Source organism: Salvelinus alpinus, chromosome 4 (genome assembly GCF_045679555.1).
Source record: "Salvelinus alpinus chromosome 4, SLU_Salpinus.1, whole genome shotgun sequence".
Lineage (NCBI taxonomy): Eukaryota > Metazoa > Chordata > Actinopteri > Salmoniformes > Salmonidae > Salvelinus > Salvelinus alpinus.
Genome location: NC_092089.1, coordinates 93406797 through 93423707, shown reverse-complemented (window position 1 = coordinate 93423707; position 16911 = coordinate 93406797). Strand labels below are relative to the sequence as shown.

The following is a 16911-nucleotide window of genomic DNA, read 5'->3' as shown; positions in this document are numbered from 1 at the left end:
TAGAGGCTAGAGTAGAGATGGGGCTAGAGTAGAGATGGGACTAGGGGCTAGAGTAGAGATGGGACTAGGGACTAGAGTAGAGATGGGACTAGGGACTAGAGTAGAGATGGGACTAGGGGCTAGAGTAGAGATGGGGCTAGGGGCTAGAATAGAGATTAAGCTAGAGGCTAGATTAGAGATGGGGCTAGGGGCTAGACGGGAGCTCTAGCTAGGGGCTAGATTAGAGATATAGCTAGGGGCTAGAGTAGAGATAGTGTTAGGGTCTAGAGTAGAGATAGTGTTAGGGGTTAGGGACAAGAGTAGAGATAGTGTTAGGGTCTAGAGTAGCGATAGTGTTAGGGGTTAGAGGCTAGAGTATAGATAGTGTTAGGGGTTAGAGCAGAGATAGTGGTAGGGTTAGGGTCTAGAGTAGAGATAGTGCTAGGGGTTAGGGACAAGAGTAGAGATAGTGGTAGGGGTTAGGAACAAGAGTAGAGATAGTGTTAGGGGTTAGGGTCTAGAGTAGAGATAGTGTTAGCGGTTAGGGTCTAGAGTAGAGATGGTGTTAGGGGTTAGGGTCTAGAGTAGAGATACTGTTAGGGGTTAGGGTTTAGAGTAGAGATGGTGTTAGGGGTTAGGGTTTAGAGTAGAGATGGTGTTAGGGGTTAGGGTTTAGAGTAGAGATGGTGTTAGGAGTTAGGGACAAGAGTAGAGATAGTGGTAGGGTTAGGGTCTAGAGTAGAGTTAGTGTTAGGGTCTAGAGTAGAGTTAGTGTTAGCGGTTAGGGTCTAGAGTAGAGATAGTGTTAGGGGTTAGGGTCTAGAGTAGAGATAGTTTTAGGGGTTAGGGTCTAGAGTAGAGATAGTGCTAGCGGTTAGGGTTTAGAGTAGAGATAGTGTTAGGGGTTAGAGTCTAGAGTAGAGATAGTGTTAGGGGTTAGGGTCTAGAGTAGAGAGGGTCTAGAGTAGAGATGGTGTTAGGGGTTAGAGGCTAGAGTATAGATAGTGTTAGGGGTTAGGGTCTAGAGTTGAGATAGTGTTAGGGGTTAGGGTCTAGAGTAGAGATAGTGTTAGCGGTTAGGGTCTAGAGTACAGATGGTGTTACAGGTTAGGGTCTGGAGTAGAGATAGTGTTACAGGTTAGGGTCTGGAGTAGAGATAGTGTTAGGGGTTAGGGTTTAGAGTAGAGATAGTGTTAGGGGTTAGAGTAGAGATAGTGTTACAGGTTAGGGTCTAGAGTAGAGATAGTGTTAGGGGTTATGGTCTAGAGTAGAGATAGTGTTAGGGGTTATGGTCTAGAGTAGAGATAGTGTTAGGGTCTAGAGTAGAGATAGTGTTATGGTCTAGAGTAGAGATAGTGTTAGGGTCTAGAGTAGAGATAGTGTTAGGGGTTAGGGTCTAGAGTAGAGATAGTGTTAGGGGTTAGGGTCTAGAGTAGAGATAGTGCTAGGGGTTAGGGTCTAGAGTAGAGATAGAGAGGGAAAGAGGAAGAGAAAGCGAGAGGGAGACAGAGGGAAAGAGAGAGAGAAAGAGAGAGAGCAGAGCAGAGGTCACGATCAGATGAGCTCATGCATTTTTCAGCATTTTCTTTAAAAAAGATAGATTTAGAGTTAGATAAACTTGGATTTTTTGTCAGGAACACATACAGGATGCTACCCTCTACAACATAACCCTCACTTCAAATCAAAACTCAAAACCTACAACCTGATTTTGAACGGGATTACGGAATCACCTGAAAGGTTCACAACTACCAAGGATTATTATTCTATACAGCAAATTCTCTGGAAAACAACAGAAACCTGAAAACACCACCCAACCTGGAACTGAGTGAGTAATGTTTAGTCTGAAACTATATTCTATTTCCAAAAGCCAAGAAGAAAAATACATGACATTACTTTATAAGGACTGAATGCTAAGATAATTCTGCCAAGCTTGATACAGCTCCAACTAGCACTTACGTGTCAAGTGAGAGGTGTCAAAGACCATTAGCCCAACAATGGCAGGAGAATCGAATAGTCTACCCCAACCAAATGGAGAAGCCTTAGAAGCTCCCTCCTGCTGTTCAGAGGTAATTAAAATACAGTACCCTGTGTATGTAAAGAATGATAAGGCAAGAAAAGATCACAAAATGAAGCTCCTTATGGAAAATCAAGAGACACTTTTTGCTGACTATTACAAAAATGGGAACATCAGCAACCTTATCTTCCACACAAACCATCCCCTGGCATGGCACAGTGCTATATTAGCACACTACCCCTCAGTTAAGAGAGGGGGGGTTAACGAGGGGTGGAAACTCAGGATACTTGACAACGAGGACTCTGAGTCAGCTAACATAAATCTTTATAAGTCTGGAACAGTAATGGTACAGGGCAACCCCAAACAGTTTCAGCTGGACTTTCACCTAATCAAAGAATTAGCCCAGCAGGAGAAGCTCTCCCTTGATAAAGATACCCCCACCCCAAGCGGGTCAGACCAGACCTCTTCATCATATAACCCCACAGACGAGCAACCCTCAGCAGACAGTCAACCTCCCAGTACAGAGTACTTCTCCCTCATTGAAATTAAGGATAAATTCACCCAGCTGGAGGTAAGGCAGGTGGAGCTAGAACAGCAGGTGATTACACTCCAGTCAGCACAGACCCAGACAACAGTCCAGCACAACAACACCCCCTTAACCAGACCCGGAGTGCTGGAGGTGGAGAGAGACATATCTGCACTCTGGACAGTGGTGAGACAACTTCAACATGAGAATGAGCAGGAGCAGGAGCAGGAGCAGAACAGAGCACTAGAAACGAGGAGCAGACTGCTGGAGGAGAGTGTGAGGGGGATGGAGGAGAGGATCAGACTGCTGGAGGAGAGTGTGAGGGGGATGGAGGAGAGGATCAGACTGATGGAGGAGAGGTTGAGGGGGACGGCGTATGACAGAGAACAACCCACTAGAGAGGTGGCCATCCCCACAGAGAAGCCAGCAGAACAGCCCACCTCAGCACCCGACAAAAGTCTCGACACCACAGCAGAACAGTCCACACCAGACCCTGACCATAGAGTCGACATCACAGCAGAACAGTCCACACCAGACCCTGACCATAGAGTCGACATCACAGCAGAACAGTCCACACCAGACCCTGACCATAGAGTCGACATCACAGCAGAACAGTCCACACCAGACCCTGACCATAGAGTCGACATCACAGCAGAACAGACAAAAGAAAAACCCCAAGCCCAGCAGCTCTCACCCCCTCTGAGCACCCCCCCCTGTCAGCCACCCTGATAGCCCTCCTGACAACCCCCCCACACCCACTGAGGACAAACACAAGACACAGATTGTTCTCCTTATGGACTCAAATGGGAAATATATAGAAGAAAATAAACTTTTTCCCAAACACAGTGTGTCTAAACTCTGGTGTCCAAACACCCAGCGCGCCCTAGACCTTCTGTCTGAGGACAAACTAGAATCACCTAGCCACATAATAATACACACAGGCACAAACGACCTGAGAGCACAGCAGGAAAGGGTGGCCACAGCACTGAAGGGAGTGATTGAAAAAGCTTCTTCTACTTTCCCCAACGCACAAGTGGTTATCTCCACCCTGCTACCACGAAAAGACTTCCACCCTGCTACAATACAGCGGGTAAACGCAAGCATTTCCCGTGACTGTGCCTCAAAACCAAATGTTTTCCTGGCCCACCACTCCACCCTGGACTTGAACAGCCTCTATGACCAGGTCCACCTCTACAATGCAGCAGTGCCCACCTTCGCCCGGACTCTAAAGGACATCGCTCTCAAACGCAGCCCCAACACTTCACACAGGAGCAACAGAACAATAGACACCCCACCCAGACCAGCGAGACACCCTCCAAGACCTGCAGGACCCCCCCCTGGACCTACACATAGAGGACCCATGCCAAGAGGACTTACATCCAGACCACAGCACCCCCAGACACATCCACACCCCCACCCCAACCAATCAACACCCCCCCACATCAACCATGCCCACACCCCATTTAGGCCACCTCAGATCAGACCTATGCCACTCCTGCCCACCCCATGCACCCCACCCCCGCAAAGAGGGCATCAACATGGAAGTCACACATACGCCCAGGTAGCGAGCGGGCAAACAGGCCCAACCCCCACTCTTACACTCACCCAAGCCAACGGCATGTACCTGATGCTCAGCAGGCTCTGCTCACACTTACTGGCCTGAGGCCAAACCACGACCAACAACATTGGACACTTTATGGAACAAAAAGCCTTCACTATATCATCCTGGAATATCCAAGGCCTGAGGTCATCTGCCTTTGGCCTAAAGAGCAGGAACCCGGACTTCACCAAAGAAATCGGTAATACAGACATTGTCATCCTGCAAGAAACATGGTATAGAGGAGACGGACTCACTGGTTGCCCTCTAGGTTACAGAGAGCTGGTAGTCCCATCCACCAAACTACCAGGTGTGAAACAGGGAAGGGACTCAGGGGGTATGCTAATTTGGTACAGAGCAGACCTAACTCACTCCATTCAATTAATCAAAACAGGAACATTTTACATTTGGCTAGAAATTCAAAAGGAAATTATCTTAAACAGAGAAAAATGTCCTCCTGTGTGCTACCTATATCCCCCCACTAGAATCCCCATACTTTAATGAAGACAGCTTCTCCATCCTGGAGGGGGAAATCAATCATTTCCAGGCCCAGGGACAAGTATTAGTCTGTGGCGACCTAAATGCCAGAACTGGACAAGAACCTGACACCCTCAGCACACAGGGGGACAAACACCTGCCTGCAGGTGACAGCATTCCCTCCCCCATATGCCCCCCTAGGCACAACTATGACAACATAACCAACAAAAACGGGTCACAACTCCTGCAGCTCTGTCGCACGCTGGGTATGTACATAGTCAATGGTAGGCTTCGAGGGGACTCCTATGGTAGGTACACCTATAGCTCATCTCTTGGCAGTAGCACTGTAGACTACTCTATCACTGACCTCAACCCAGATTCTCTCAGAGCGTTCACAGTCAGCCCACTGACACCCCTATCAGACCACAGCAAAATCACAGTCTACTTGAACAGAGCAATACTCAATCATGAGGCATCAAAGCCAAAGGAACTGAGTAACATTAAGAAATCCTATAGATGGAAGGAATGCAGTTTGGAAACCTACCAAAAAACAATTAGGCAACAACAAATTCAATCCCTTTTAGACAATTTCCTGGGGAAAACGTTCCACTGCAATAGTGAAGGTGTAAACTTGGCAGTAGAAAATCTTAACAGTATATTTGACCTCTCAGCTTCCCTATCAAATCTAAAAATCTCAAATAGAAAACCGAAGAAAATGAACAACAATGACAAATGGTTTGATGAAGAATGTAAAAACCTAAGAAAGAAATTGAGAAACCTGTCCAACCAAAAACATAGAGACCCGGAAAACCTGAGTCTACGCCTTCACTATGGTGAATCACTAAAACAATACAGAAATACACTACGGAAAAAGAAGGAACAGCACGTCAGAAATCAGCTCAATGTAATTGAAGAATCCATAGACTCTAACCAATTCTGGGAAAATTGGAAAACACTAAACAAACAACAACACAAAGCATTATCTATCCAAAATGGAGATGTATGGGTAAACCACTTCTCCAATCTTTTTGGCTCTATAACAAAGAATAAAGAGCAAAAACATATACATGATCAAATACAAATCCTAGAATCAACTATTAAAGACTACCAGAACCCACTGGATTCTCCAATTACCTTGAATGAGTTACAGGACAAAATAAAAACCCTCCAACCCAAAAAAGCCTGTGGTGTTGATGGTATCCTTAATGAAATGATCAAATATACAGACAACAAATTCCAATTGGCTATACTAAAACTCTTTAACATCGTCCTTAGCTCTGGCATCTTCCCCAATATTTGGAACCAAGGACTGATCACCCCAATCCACAAAAGTGGAGACAAATTTGACCCCAATAACTACCGTGGAATATGCGTCAACAGCAACCTTGGGAAAATCCTCTGCATTATCATTAACAGCAGACTCGTACATTTCCTCAATGAAAACAATGTACTGAGCAAATGTCAAATTGGCTTTTTACCAAATTACCGTACAACAGACCATGTATTCACCCTACACACCCTAATTGACAACCAAACAAACCAAAACAAAGGCAAAGTCTTCTCATGCTTTGTTGATTTCAAAAAAGCCTTCGACTCAATTTGGCATGAGGGTCTGCTGTACAAATTGATGGAAAGTGGTGTTGGGGGTAAAATATATACGACATTATAAAGTCCATGTACACAAACAACAAGTGTGAGGTTAAAATTGGCAAAAAACACACACATTTCTTCACACAGGGTCGTGGGGTGAGACAGGGATGCAGCTTAAGCCCCACCCTCTTCAACATATATATCAACGAATTGGCGCGGGCACTAGAACAGTCTGCAGCACTCGGCCTCACCCTACTAGAATCCGAAGTCAAATGTCTACTGTTTGCTGATGATCTGGTGCTTCTGTCACCAACCAAGGAGGGCCTACAGCAGCACCTAGATCTTCTGCACAGATTCTGCCAGACCTGGGCCCTGACAGTAAATCTCAGTAAGACCAAAATAATGGTGTTCCAAAAAAGGTCCAGTCGCCAGGACCACAAATTCCATCTAGACACTGTTGCCCTAGAGCACACAAAAAACTATACATACCTCGGCCTAAACATCAGTGCCACAGGCAACTTCCACAAAGCTGTGAACGATCTGAGAGACAAGGCAAGAAGGGCATTCTATGCCATCAAAAGGAACATAAATTTCAACATACCAATTAGGATCTGGCTAAAAATACTTGAATCAGTCATAGAGCCCATTGCCCTTTATGGTTGTGAGGTCTGGGGTCCGCTCACCAACCAAGACTTCACAAAATGGGACAAACACCAAATTGAGACTCTGCATGCAGAATTCTGCAAAAATATCCTCTGTGTACAACGTAGAACACCAAATAATGCATGCAGAGCAGAATTAGGCCGATACCCACTAATTATCAAAATCCAGAATAGAGCCGTTAAATTCTACAACCACCTAAAAGGAAGCGATTCCCAAACCTTCCATAACAAAGCCATCACCTACAGAGAGATGAACCTGGAGAAGAGTCCCCTAAGCAAGCTGGTCCTAGGGCTCTGTTCCCAAACACAAACACACCCCACAGAGCCCCAGGACAACAGCACAATTAGACCCAACCAAATCATGAGAAAACAAAAAGATAATTACTTGACACATTGGAAAGAATTAACAAAAAAACAGAGCAAACTAGAATGCTATTTGGCCCTAAACAGAGAGTACACAGTGGCAGAATACCTGACCACTGTGACTGACCCAAACTTAAGGAAAGCTTTGACTATGTACAGACTCAGTGAGCATAGCCTTGCTATTGAGAAAGGCCGCCGTAGGCAGACATGGCTCTCAAGAGAAGACAGGCTATGTGCTCACTGCTCACAAAATGAGGTGGAAACTGAGCTGCACTTCCTAACCTCGTGCCAAATGTATGACCATATTAGAGACACATATTTCCCTCAGATCACACAGACCCACAAAGAATTCGAAAACAAATCCAATTTTGATAAACTCCCATATCTACTGGGTGAAATTCCACAGTGTGCCATCACAGCAGCAAGATTTGTGACCTGTTGCCACAAGAAAAGGGCAACCAGTGAAGAACAAACACCATTGTAAATACAACCCATATTTATGCTTATTTATTTTCCCTTGTGTACTTTAACCATTTGTACATTGTTACAACACTGTATATATACAATATGACATTTGTGATGTCTTTATTGTTTTGAAACTTCTGTATGTGTAATGTTTACTGTTAATTTGTATTGTTCATTTAACTTTTGTATATTATCTACCTCACTTGCTTTGGCAATGTTAACACATGTTTCCCATGCCAATAAAGCCCCTTGAATTGAAATTGAATTGAATTGAATAGTGCTAGCGGTTAGGGTCTAGAGTAGAGATAGTGTTAGGGGTTAGGGTTTAGAGTAGAGATAGTGTTAGGGGTTAGGGTCTAGAGTAGAGATAGTGGTAGGGGTTAGAGTAGAGATAGTGTTAGGGGTTAGAGTAGAGATAGTGTTAGGGGTTAGGGTCTAGAGTACAGATGGTGTTAGGGTCTAGAGTAGAGATAGTGTTAGGGGTTATGGTCTAGAGTAGAGATAGTGTTAGGGGTTAGGGTCTAGAGTAGAGATAGTGGTAGGGGTTAGGGTCTAGAGTAGAGATAGTGTAGGGGTTAGGGTCTAGAGTAGAGATAGTGTTAGGTGTTAGGGTTTAGAGTAGAGATAGTGTTAGGGGTTAGGGTCTAGAGTAGAGATAGTGTTAGGGTCTAGAGTAGAGATAGTGTTAGGGGTTAGGGTCTAGAGTAGAGATAGTGTTAGGGGTTAGGGTCTAGAGTATAGATAGGGGTAGGGGTTAGGGTCTAGAGTAGAGATAGTGTTAGGGGTTAGGGTCTAGAGTAGAGATAGTGTTATGGGTTAGGGTCTAGAGTAGAGATAGTGTTAGGGGTTAGGGTCTAGAGTAGAGATAGTGGTAGGGGTTAGGGTCTAGAGTAGAGATAGTGGTAGGGGGTTGGGGTCTAGAGTAGAGATAGTGTTAGGGGCTAGAGTAGAGATAGTGGTAGGGGTTAGGGTCTAGAGTAGAGCTAGTGGTAGGGGTTGTGGTCTAGAGTAGAGCTAGGGTTACGCCTGGGCTGGGGTTGATGGGCTAGGAGCTAGAATAAAGATAGTGCTAGGGGAAAGGGGCTGTGGGCTAGTCTCTCTGGGCCTGCTATAATTTGCCATTGCCTTTTACATCTGCCGTATGTCACATAGCTGTCTGTCTGATGCCACGTGGAATGCGACTGTGTTTCACCATCCTGTCTCCTACGTGTGTGTGCACAGTTCGACGCTAGGGACATCGGAGATGGAGCGCTGGTGCTGCTCTATGTCTTTATATGTCACACCTCAGTCACACAGCTGAGTGACACTGACCTCTGCTGGTGAGAAGAAGGTGTTGCATCTGTCATGGAAATGTACTGTGGCCTACGCTAGGGGCTAGGCTACCCTGTTGTTCATTACATCAAACCTATTCACAAACATACAATTATTTGATTTATAGATACAGTATTATGTGTGTGAGGGGCCATGTCAGGAGCTATGATGTGGTAGCCTATGAAACACTAGTTTTATCTTTAATCTATTTATGAAGTAGTATAAATATTAACACAATTTCATGTCTGTGTTTTTTAGGACTTTTTTAAGCAAGTAAAGGAGTGTTTTAGTCCAATTGTCATTTTTCTACAGTTAGCCAATATATCTTATGATAAAACAACAATCAATCTAATCGAAGACACTATATATGGATAAATATTGCTTGCTAAATTGATAAGACTCATTCAATGTCCTATTTCTGTGTATCTCGTCACATCTTTCTGTGATGTATAATTAATGACCAAGCAAGTCAGATGGTCAGTAGTCTTCACTTTCGATGAATTCCATTCACCTAACTCTCACCGCTCTTCGCTCTGATTGGTCCGTGAAAACAACGATAGTTCACCACAGCCAACTAGTGAAACGCGGTTAATACCGTTTCGAACGTGTTTTTTTTTCTACGAAAACCCCTCGCGCCACCATCGGGGTGACGTCACGGTGCCCGCACAACAGAGAGATGCGCACTGAGTTATAAGACGAGGCGGTTGTTCAGTGCGGTAAAAAAATATATAAGAAAAGCAATAAGCAATAAAGATCCTGAGGAGTTGGACAAGGGATATCATTTCTCATAAGGTAGGTGATAATATTTTATTGTGGTCCATATGTCTGTCTTTAAGTTGCGGACTGTTGGAAAATTGCAACTCGACAGCCTTGTTCTTGGGGTTTGGCCCTGTGCAGGTGTTAGTTGTATTCCATCCTTGTCTTATTGAGGCGTCCACGCAGCTGGGTCTCTTTCTCCAGATACGTTGTATCCAACAATACATTTTACATAATAGAAGGGGAGATAAAGTCGTGTCAGACAAATCATTAGTTATGATATAATTCGTGATACATTGATTTCTATTTAGTCTATTATTTATTTTGAAAGTGGCCTATCGCAGCAAATCAACTGATCTAGCCTATATGCTATGCTGTAGATGTTTTTTGTTTTTTAATCAAGTAGCTAGTTGTTAATAAAGCCAAAGATCCGAGTAAAGTGTTATTTTGTTCCATTGATATGGCATCAATGCAACAACACTGTAGGCTAACATGAGACGCCACAACAACACTGTAGGCTAACATGAGACGCCAGTGAAGAAGAATAGCCTAATAGCCTATTTTACACAGCACAATCCCCCTCATAAATGTAGCCTATAAAGGACGTGTCAGGAAAAATAAACCTAATTGAGGGAGTATTTTAGACTATCAATTGCACAATGTTGAATATCATCCCAGTTCTTTCCATTTCAACAGTCATCTCTTGATGAATGATCTATGCCCCAGCCGGCTGCGGTTCTATTAGGCCTAGTTGACTAGTATAACCCTGGACATGTACTCATTTAGGACTGGGATCTTATTGTGTTTGAGAAGTATGTTCCATCATTTCACCAGAAACTCGAACCATACCCTCACTCTCGGTGTAAAACTGGAACCATACACTGTACAAAGACCCTATGTGGGAGAGACCCCCCTGACTATACAACTGAAGGCCTAGCTGTTTGTACTAGATAGAGGTCGACCGATTATGATTTTTCAACGCCGATAACGATTATTGGAGGACCAAAAAAGCCGATACCGATTAAAAAAAATAATTTGAATAATGACAATTACAACAATACTGAATGAACACTTATTTTAACTTAATATAATACATCAATAAAATCAATTTGGCCTCAAATAAATAATGAAACATGTTCAATTTGGTTTAAATAATGCAAAAACAAAGAAAGTAAAAGTGCAATATGTGCAATGTAAGAAAGCTAATGTTTAAGTTCCGTGCTCAGAACATGAGAACATATGAAAGCTGGTGGTTCCTTTTAACATGAGTCTTCAATATTCCCAGGTAAGAAGTTTTAGGTTGTAGGAATTATAGGACTATTTCTCTCTTTATGATTTGTATTTCATATACCTTCGACTATTGGATGTTCTTATAGGCACTTTAGTATTGCCAGTGTAACAGTATAGCTTCCATCCCTCTCCTCGCCGCTACCTGGGCTCGAACCAGGAACACATCGACAACAGCCACCCTCGAAGCAGCGTTACCCATGCAGAGCAAGGGGAACAACTTCTCCAAGTCTCAGAGCGAGTGACGTTTGAAACGCTATTAGCGCGCACCCCACTAACTAGCTAGCCATTTCACATCGGTTACACCAGCCTAATCTCGGGAGTTGATAGGCTTGAAGTCATTAACAGTGCAATGCTTGAAGCATTGCGAAGAGCTGCTGGCAAAACGCACGAAAGTGCTGTTTGAATGAATGCTTACGAGCCTGCTGGTGCCTACCATCGCTCAGTCAGACTGCTCTATCAAATCATAGACTTAATTATAACATAACACACAGAAATATGAGCCTTAGGTCATTAATATGGTTGAATCCGGAAACTATAATCTCAAAAGCAAAACGTTTATTCTTTCAGTGAAATACAGAACCGTTCCGTATTTTATCTAATAAGTAAATATTATCCATAAGTAAATATTCCTGTTACATTGCACAACCTTCAATGTTATGTCATAATTACGTAAAATTCTGGCAAATTAGTTCGCAATGAGCCAGGCGGCCCGAACTGTTGCATATACCCTGACTCTGCGTGCAATGAACGCAAGAGAAGTGACACAATTTCACCCGGTTAATATTGCCTGCTAACCTGGATTTCTTTTAGCTAAATATGCAGGTTTAAAAATATATACTTGTGTATTGATTTTAAGAAAGGCATTGATGTTTATGGTTAGGTACATGTTGGAGCAACGACAGTCCTTTTTCGCGAATGCCCACTGCATCGATTATATGCAACGCAGGACACGCTAGATAAACTAGTAATATCATCAACCATGTGTAGTTATAACTAGTGATTATGATTGATTGATTGTTTTTTATAAGATAAGTTTAATGCTAGCTAGCAACTTACCTTGGCTTCTTACTGCATTCGCGTAACAGGTGGGCTCCTCGTGAGGCAGGTGGTTAGAGCGTTGGACTAGTTAACCGTAAGGTTGCAAGATTGAAAATAACGGCTGTCCTCCTCCTCTTCATCCGAAGAGGAGGAGCAGGGATTGAACCAAGGTGCAGCGGGTTGTGAATACATAATGAATTTATTGACAAGACGAAAAAACGAACACGAACTACACTTGAAATGATACAAAATAACAAACGACGTAGACTGACCTAAACATGAGAACTTACATAGACACGAAGAACGCACGAACAGGAACAGACTACATACAAACCGAAACAGTCCCGTGTGGTACGAAATAACATACAGACACGGAAGACAACCACCCACAAACAAACAATGTGAAACAACCTCCCTATGTATGTCTCTCAATCAGAGGAAAACGAAAACACCTGCCTCTGATTGAGAGCCATACAAGGTCAATTAAACCTGACACTTAACATAGAACAAACACAGACTGCCCACCCAGCTCACGTCCTGACCCACTAAACACAACAATACAAAAGGAAAACAAGGTCAGGAACGTGACATTGAATCCCTGAGCTGACAAGGTAAAGATCTGTCGTTCTGCCCCTGAACAAGGCAGTTAACCCACCGTTCCTAAGCCGTCATTGAAAATAAGAATGGGTTCTTAACTGACTTGCCTAGTTAAATAAAGGTGTAAAAAAAAGATTTAAAAAAAATTTGGCAAAATCAAGTCATGAAGTGATATTTCTGTAAAGGGTGGATTAAATGGAGAGATAAGAGAGGCAAACTCTCTAGCCTTTCATTTGGGCAAGTGAGTCAGTGTGGTGCAGGGTTGGCCAGGCGACCGGTACAGCCAGGTACAGGTGAGGTCTGTTTTGCCTGAAGACTAATACAGATCAAGGAGAAAGAGGTCAGAAGGGCCATGTGGTGTTGTTCTAGATGCTAGTTTCTGTGAGTAGATGTGTGTGTCCTGTTGTCATGGTTGTTAGCTAATTAGCTCACATGGGGTATAAACAGGTGTATAAGCCTACGATATATCTACCTGTCTCCTGAGGTAGCTAGGCTTACAGATCAGTTGTAGTTTTAATGATGCTACCTGTCTCCTGAGGTAGCTAGGCTTACAGATCAGCTGTAGTTTTAATGATGCTACCTGTTTCCTGAGGTAGCTAGACTTACAGATCAGCTGTAGTTTTAATGATGCTACCTGTTTCCTGAGGTAGATAGACTTACAGATCAGCTGTAGTTTTAATGATGCTACCTGTTTCCTGAGGTAGCTAGACTTACAGATCAGCTGTAGTTTTAATGATGTTACCTGTTTCCTGAGGTAGCTAGACTTACAGATCAGCTGTAGTTTTAATGATGTGACCTGTCTCCTGAGGTAGCTAGGCTTACAGATCAGCTGTAGTTTTAATGATGCTACCTGTTTCCTGAGGTAGCTAGACTTACGGATCAGCTGTAGTTTTAGTGATGCTACCTGTTTCCTGAGGTAGCTAGACTTACAGATCAGCTGTAGTTTTAGTGATGCTACCTGTTTCCTGAGGTAGCTAGACTTACAGATCAGCTGTAGTTTTAATGATGCTACCTGTTTCCTGAGGTAGCTAGACTTACAGATCAGCTGTAGTTTTAATGATGCTACCTGTTTCCTGAGGTAGCTAGACTTACAGATCAGCTGTAGTTTTAGTGATGCTACCTGTTTCCTGAGGTAGCTAGACTTACGGAACAGCTGTAGTTTTAATGATGCTACCTGTTTCCTGAGATAGCTAGACTTACAGATCAGTTGTAGTTTTAATGATGCTACCTGTTTCCTGAGGTAGCTAGACTTACAGATCAGCTGTAGTTTTAATGATCCTACCTGTTTCCTGAGGTAGCTAGACTTACAGATCAGCTGTAGTTTTAATGATGCTACCTGTTTCCTGAGGTAGCTAGACTTACAGATCAGCTGTAGTTTTAATGATCCTACCTGTTTCCTGAGGTAGCTAGACTTACAGATCAGCTGTAGTTTTAATGATCCTACCTGTTTCCTGAGGTAGCTCGACTTACAGATCAGCTGTAGTTTTAATGATGCTACCTGTTTCCTGAGGTAGCTAGACTTACAGATCAGCTGTAGTTTTAATGATCCTACCTGTTTCCTGAGGTAGCTAGACTTACAGATCAGCTGTAGTTTAAATGATCCTACCTGTTTCCTGAGGTAGCTAGACTTACAGATCAGCTGTAGTTTTAATGATGCTACCTGTTTCCTGAGGTAGCTAGACTTACAGATCAGCTGTAGTTTTAGTGATGCTACCTGTTTCCTGAGGTAGCTAGACTTACAGATCAGCTGTAGTTTTAATGATGCTACCTGTTTCCTGAGGTAGCTAGACTTACAGATCAGCTGTAGTTTTAGTGATGCTACCTGTTTCCTGAGGTAGCTAGACTTACGGAACAGCTGTAGTTTTAATGATGCTACCTGTTTCCTGAGTAGCTAGACTTAAGATCAGTTGTAGTCTTTCATGATGCTACCTGTTTCCTGAGGTAGCTAGACTTACAGATCAGCTGTAGTTTTAATGATCCTACCTGTTTCCTGAGGTAGCTAGACTTACAGATCAGCTGTAGTTTTAATGATGCTACCTGTTTCCTGAGGTAGCTAGACTTACAGATCAGCTGTAGTTTTAATGATGCTACCTGTTTCCTGAGGTAGCTAGACTTACAGATCAGCTGTAGTTTTAGTGATGCTACCTGTTTCCTGAGGTAGCTAGACTTACAGATCAGCTGTAGTTTTAATGATGCTACCTGTTTCCTGAGGTAGCTAGACTTACAGATCAGCTGTAGTTTTAATGATGCTACCTGTTTCCTGAGGTAGCTAGACTTACAGATCAGCTGTAGTTTTAATGATTCTACCTGTTTCCTGAGGTAGCTAGACTTACAGATCAGCTGTAGTTTTAGTGATGCTACCTGTTCCCTGAGGTAGCTAGACTTACAGATCAGCTGTAGTTTTAATGATGCTACCTGTTTCCTGAGGTAGCTAGACTTACAGATCAGCTGTAGTTTTAATGATGCTACCTGTTTCCTGAGGTAGCTAGACTTACAGATCAGCTGTAGTTTTAATGATGCTACCTGTTTCCTGAGGTAGCTAGACTTACAGATCAGCTGTAGTTTTAATGATGCTACCTGTTTCCTGAGGTAGCTAGACTTACAGATCAGCTGTAGTTTTAATGATGCTACCTGTTTCCTGAGGTAGCTAGACTTACAGATCAGCTGTAGTTTTAATGATGCTACCTGTTTCCTGAGGTAGCTAGACTTACAGATCAGCTGTAGTTTTAATGATCCTACCTGTTTCCTGAGGTAGCTAGACTTACAGATCAGCTGTAGTTTTAATGATCCTGACTGTTTCCTGAGATAGCTAGACTTACAGATCAGCTGTAGTTTTAATGATGCTACCTGTTTCCTGAGGTAGCTAGACTTACAGATCAGCTGTAGTTTTAATGATGCTACCTGTTTCCTGAGGTAGCTAGACTTACAGATCAGCTGTAGTTTTAGTGATGCTACCTGTTTCCTGAGGTAGCTAGACTTACGGATCAGCTGTAGTTTTAATGATGTTTGAGTTCAGTAGAATAACTTTGGTTGACAACCCTACTTCTTTGTTGTAGTGCAGTATGATTTTGCTCAACGGTCATTGCGACTAATATTTATGCTATTGCACTAGGCTGTGTGTGTGTGAGAGAGGTGCAGAGAGACGGTGATGATGCAGTTTCTGTCTGCCTGTGTGTGTTGTGGAAACAGTGTCAGGCATGGGTCAGTGCAATGCCTCGACACTGGAAGCCCTTTTCCATCAATGACAACCTGACGGACACACACTAGAGCTCAAACACAACTGAACTGGACCTAGGACAGGAAGGTTAGCAAACATTTCTGATAAACCAGTCAGTTATGGGGAGGAGAGGAGGTTGGGTAACTATAATGCCACAGTGTGTAATTCGGGTCCCAGGACCAAATGTTCTCCAGGGTAACGGTGTGTGTGAATGGGGTTTTAGCGTTAGTGAAGGTAGTCATTGAGAATCCACAGGAGCATCTGTTCCTCACAGCTCAGGAGAGTAACCATGGTTACTCAACTACCTCACCTGCCATCTGTTAACAGTGTGTACAGGTGACATGTTTAGTCATCGTTTCATAACCCTTCAAGTAAAATCAAGACACGCGCACACACAGAATATGTGTGGAGATTTTTCATATTTGCAGCAGCCAGCAGGAGAAGATTAGGCCGACTCACAACACACAGATTAGAGGAAGATTAGGCCGACTCACAACACACAGATTAGAGGAAGATTAGGCCGACTCACAACACACAGATTAGAGGAAGATTAGGCCGACTCACAACACACAGATTAGAGGACGATTAGGCCGACTCACAACACACAGATTAAAGGACGATTAGGCCAACTCGCAACACACAGATTAGAGGAAGATTAGGCCGACTCACAACACACAGATTAGAGGAAGATTAGGCCGACTCACAACACACAGATTAGAGGAAGATTAGGCCGACTCACAACACACAGATTAGAGGACGATTAGGCCGACTCACAACATACAGATTAGAGGAAGATTAGGCCGACTCACAACACACCGATTAGAGGACGATTAGGCTGACTCACAACACACAGATTAGAGGAAGTCAAGTGTGTTAGAAATGTGTAGGAAACATGACTTGTTCCTCTTTCAATCTGACCTGTCTGAATTTGGGACTTGTAGTGTGGTCTTCTAACATGCTCTTAGTAGTATCACCCACTCCAGCCTCCCTAGAACCTCTTATCACCGGGTTTACTTAACAAAAGGCACG

The 16911-nt window shown here is 43.3% G+C and overlaps 1 protein-coding gene across 1 annotated transcript in view; it reads left to right on the top strand.

The window, feature by feature from the left end:
• Positions 1-9640: 9640 nt before the first annotated feature.
• The window catches only part of LOC139574677 (cysteine-rich and transmembrane domain-containing protein 1-like), a 25547-nt gene continuing 18276 nt past the window's right edge, over positions 9641-16911 (top strand). The window contains exon 1 of the mRNA XM_071399452.1: positions 9641-9776. The gene's annotated coding sequence lies outside the window, so the exon portion shown is untranslated. The remainder of the gene's footprint in view (positions 9777-16911) is intronic.